General features: G+C 45.2%; 1 protein-coding gene across 2 annotated transcripts in view; it reads left to right on the top strand.

Annotated features, from left to right (window-relative positions):
- The first annotated feature begins 4829 nt into the window (after positions 1-4829).
- The window catches only part of LOC122561972 (zinc finger protein 239-like), a 4633-nt gene continuing 4432 nt past the window's right edge, over positions 4830-5030 (top strand). Inside the window, exon 1 of one of the 2 annotated variants that reach the window (XM_043714315.1) lies at positions 4830-4846. The gene's annotated coding sequence lies outside the window, so the exon portion shown is untranslated. Of the gene's footprint in view, positions 4847-4899; positions 4913-5030 lie in introns of those variants that run through there. The other variant, XM_043714317.1, reaches the window with a different exon arrangement.

Raw genomic sequence — 5030 nt, 5'->3', positions numbered from 1 at the left:
ATGATAGAAATATCTCAGCAAGAGGCCCAGCAGTCACTTCTCTAGCTTCCCACAGAGTTCTCGGGTACACCTGATCAGGTCCTGGGGACTTATCCACCTTTAACCGTTTCAAGACATCCAGCACTTCCTCCTCTGTAATCTGGACATTTTGCAACATGTCACCATCTATTTCCCTACAGTCTATATCTTCCATATCCTTTTCCACAGTAAATACTGATGCAAAATATTCATTTAGTATCTCCCCCATTTTCTGTGGCTCCACACAAAGGCTGCCTTGCTGACCTTTGAGGGGTCCTATTCTCCCCCTAGTTACCCTTTTGTCCTTAATATATTTCTAAAAACCCTTTGGATTCTCCTTAATTCTGTTTACCAAAGCTATCTCATGTCCCTTTTTTGCCCTCCTGATTTCCCTCTTAAGTATACTCCTACTTTCTTTATACTCTTCTCAGGATTCACTCGATCTATCCTGTCTATACCTGACATATGCTTCCTTCCTTTTCTTAACCAAACCCTCAATTTATTTTTTCATCCAGCATTCCCTATACCTACCAGCCTTTCCTTTCACTGGTTTGTTGCCAAGCACCAAATCCAATATGGCCTCCCGTCTGGTCGGCCTTTGTACATATTGAGTCAGGAATCCTTCCTGGACACAGTTGACAAAATCTGCTCCATCCAAACTATTTGTACTAAGGAGATTCCAAACAATATTAGGGAAGTTGATGTCACCCATGACAATAACCCTGTTACTTCTGCACCTTTCCAAAATTTGCTTCCCAATCTGCTCCTCCATATCGCTGTTGCTATTGGGATATAGGAAACGGACACAGCAGAGAATCTGCAACAAAGATTCACAAGCATGATACCAGAACCTTGAGTATTAAATGTTCAGGAAATGCTGGGGCCGTTCTCTCTAGAAAAGAGACAACTGAAGGATCACCAAGGTTTTTTTAAAAAGATTATAAAGCAGCTCAATAACTCAAACAGATTTCATGAGAAACAAAATTAGAAATTGCTGGTAAAGCTCAGCAGGTCTGGCAGCATCTGTGGAGAGAAATTAGAGTTAATCTTAGGGTTAAGTGACCCTTCCTTAAAACTCGACTGTGGAATTCTCTCCACAGATGCTGCCAGACCTGCTGAGCTTTTCCAGCCATTTCTACTTTTGTCTCTGATTTACAGCATCTGCAGTTCTTCAGGTTTCCCTTTTTCCTGATAATGTGGAACTCGCTCCAAAGGTGAATGGTTGAAGGAAAAGCATTTAAGGGGAAGGTGACAAGGAAAAGAAAGACATGGAAGAGATACTGATGGGAAGAGATGAAGAGGGGTGGTGGAGGCTCATACAAACTCTGATAAAGTAATTAAGCTGAATGGTCCAAGCAGAAGGACAAATGTATTTGTTTCAGATCTATTGGATGTGATTGGAAAAATATTACAGGAAAAAATATGCGATTTCGAATAAATGTACTTCATCAGCTTTTCAAAGCTCATTTTATTGCAAATGAAAATTCACAGGTTCAAAGAGAAACAGCCTGCTGGAAACAATATTTTGAGGTCAGCCAGTCCCAGCAGAAACAAACCTTTCAACCGCTCCACAGACAGAATGAACATGGTTCAGTCCAGAATGTGATTACCAAGAGCAACAACAGCAGAATCCAACTCCTGTAATCACTTGTGAACTCGCTGGTATGTTCACAAGTTCGATGATTGTGAGAATCCCTTTCCACACATAGAGCAGGCGAGCAGCTTCTCCCCAGTGTGAACTCGCTGGTGTGACTGCAAGTGGTCACTATGTGTTGGAGGTGATTTCCTCGAATTGCAGGAGCAGCAATTACTGTTTTATATGCTGTTGCATTGTTTTGGAACTTTGGGAAAAAAAGTCAAAACAACAGCAGTTTTAAAAGGGAGAAGAGCAGACAAAGGAAGCACATGGTGAGAACAGTGCAGGAGAGAGCGAGAGAGAGAATCTGCACAGTTACTGCCTTTGCTGTTTGAATTCATGTATCGCTGGACATCAGAATGGCCTCTCCCCGCTATGGACACGCTGATGTATCTGCAGACTGGAAGACTAAGTGAATCCCTTCCCACATTCAGAGCAGGTGAATGGCCTCTCCCCAGTGTGAACTCGCTGGTGTAACAGCAAGTGTGCTGACTGTGTACATGCTTTGCCACACACAGAGCAGGTAAACATCCTCTTCCCATTGTGTATTCGATGGTGTTGTCATCAGATGAGATGACTGAGTGAAAGCCTTACCACATTTGGAGCAGGTGAAAGGCCTCTCCCCAGTGTGCATTCGCAGGTGTTTCTGCAAGGTGGATGAATGACTGAATTTGACCCTACACTTGAAGCAGGTGAATGGCCGCTCTCCGGTGTGAAATAGCTGGTCTCTCAGCAGGTGGGATGACTGAGTGAATCCCTTCCCACATCTGGGGCAAGTGCATGGCCTTTCCCTGGTGTGAATGCGTTGGTGAGATTCCAGCTCAGATGGTGAACGGAATCCTTTCCCACAATCCCCACATTTCCTCTGTTTCTCCATGGTATCAGTGTTCTTCTGAATTCAGGTTTCATCAGTTAAAGCCTTGGCCACACACTGAATGAATTTACGTTCTCCCTGCTGTGTATGGTCCAATCGTGAAAGCTCTTTCCACGGTCAGTGCCCTGGAATACTCTCTCTCACAGCCATTGTATTGTAGTGTTTTCCAGTCAAAGTGTTTAAAATGGTTTTGAAGTGGACATAACAGACAAATGTTGGAGATTTTCAGGTCACGGTAAATTGATAGGCTCTGTCAGATCCTGAGGGGATATTTGGATTGAGATTTCTGTTTGCAAATCCTGTTCTCCCAATCCTGGAAAAGGTATTTACAAAAGTCATCACTGTCAATATGGAATAGTATTATGGGACAAACAATCCTAGGTTCTACAGAACATTCTTCGCTCTTTTATTCCCCAGAACTGTAAATCTCCATTTCACATACACCCATCCTCCATTCCCATTCTAATACAAGAACTTCTAATTCTCCTGAAGGTGCTAAGTCATCCTGATGGCCAAATCTGTGCTCACTGCTGTCCAGATTGCAGAGAGCTAAAAATCTTCAGACAGGCACCTAATTAGAGAGAGAGAAAGAGGTGAGGAAGAACTTTATTTTGGCAGTGAATGGTCAAGATCTGGATTCACTGCCCATCAGCATGGTGGACATAGGGATGAGCAAGGATTTCAAAATGTAATTGGTTGGGGGATTAAACAATATAAACTTGAAAGGCAGAGGAGATATAGAGGGGCAACTGGACTGATTGGATTGTAAAACAGTGTTACCATGGACTTCAGTTGCTGAATGAATTCTGAGTGTGTGTTGTAATTACTTCCAAGAGTGAAAAGACTTGTTGCTCAGGTTGAGGTTCTGGATGTAGGTTTGCTCACTGAGCTGGAAGCTTCATTTCCAAACGTTTCGTCACCCTACTAGGTAACATCTTCAGTGGGCCTCCAGGCAAAGCACTGTTGATGATTCCTGCTTTCTATTTATATGTTTGGGTTTCTGTGGGTTGGTGATGTCATTTCCTGTTCTTTTTCTCAGGGGGTGGTAGATGGGGTCTAACTGTTTTTTTGTTTTGTCTAACACATTGAGTTAGACCTCATCTGCCACCCCTGAGAAAAAAAAGGAAATGACATCAGCACAGGAAATGACAACACCAACCCAAAGAAAACCAAACATATAAATAGAAAGCAGGAATCATCAACAGTGCTTTGCCTGGAGGCCCATTGAAGATGTTACCTAGTAGGGTGACAAAACGTTTGGAAATGAACCTTCCAGCTCAGTGAGCAAACCAATATTTGTAAAATTTTATAATGTAACTACAACACACTATTACAAGGCTAGAAACAATACAATTAGATTAGATTAGATTACATTACAGTGTGGAAACAGGCCCTTCGGCCCAACAAGTCTACACTGACCTGCCGAAGCGCAACCCACCCATACCCCTACATTAACCCCTTACCTAACACTATGGGCAATTTAGCATGGCCAATTCACCTGACCTGCACATCTTTGGACTGTGGGAGGAAACCGGAGCACCCGGGGGAAACCCACGCAGACACGGGGAGAATGTGCAAACTCCACACAGTCAGTTGCCTGAGGCGGGTATTGAACCCGGGTCTCTAGCGCTGTGAGGCCTTTGTCATATCCATAAACATCTAATGTGTATCAAATAACAAATATATTACTGTATTATCAAATATTAGCTAACTGCTGGGAGAAAACACTCATTTAATTGTAAGCATTAGGAATGGGGCCAATCTTTTAGCCAGACCAATTATTTGTAAATAACAGTAAAATAAAACCAAGATCTGCGGATGCTGGGGACCTGAAACAGAAGTTGCTGATGAAGGAAGGGTCGCGGGACCTGAAATGTAAACTCTGATTTCTCTCCACACATGCTGTCGGACCTGCTGAGCCTTTCTGTTTGTGTTGCTCAATGCTGGAGAAACTCAGCACCTGTGGCTGAGGAAGGAACCGTCTTTAAGAACAGACTTTTATCAGAGTGAGAGACATAGGCCTACGTTGTCAGATCTGCCCCCTCCCTGACATTGCCTCGTGAGTCGGGAAGGGAGTGTCAGTGTTTGACTCAGAGGTCTCAGCCTGAGTGTGTGTACTGGGGGGCAGAACAGGCTGTGGATTGGCTGGCGGACCACAGTTACTTCCGGTCCTCCAAACCTTCCCATTGGTCATTGAAGACAACACGGGAGCAGCGCATGCGGGTGGCGGTCCGGCGCTGACGCCGTTGGGATATTGGAGGACCAGCCGTTACGGCGCTGGCGCTGACCCCGCCCCTCCATGCCACGCGCATGCGCAGGTCCGGCCGTGGATCTTGGAGCTCGCTTTTGGGGGCCAGGCGCGCGCCCGGCGGCGGGGAGAGAGTGTGAGACAGGCCGGGGGAGAGAGTGTGAGACAGGCCGGGGGAGAGAATGTGAGACAGGCCGGGGGAGAGAATGTGAGACAGGCCGGGGGAGGGAGTGTGAGACAGGCCGGGGGAGGGA

Source organism: Chiloscyllium plagiosum, chromosome 24 (assembly GCF_004010195.1).
Source record: "Chiloscyllium plagiosum isolate BGI_BamShark_2017 chromosome 24, ASM401019v2, whole genome shotgun sequence".
NCBI classification, from domain to species: Eukaryota; Metazoa; Chordata; class Chondrichthyes; order Orectolobiformes; family Hemiscylliidae; genus Chiloscyllium; species Chiloscyllium plagiosum.
This window is presented reverse-complemented; position numbering and strand designations above follow the sequence as displayed.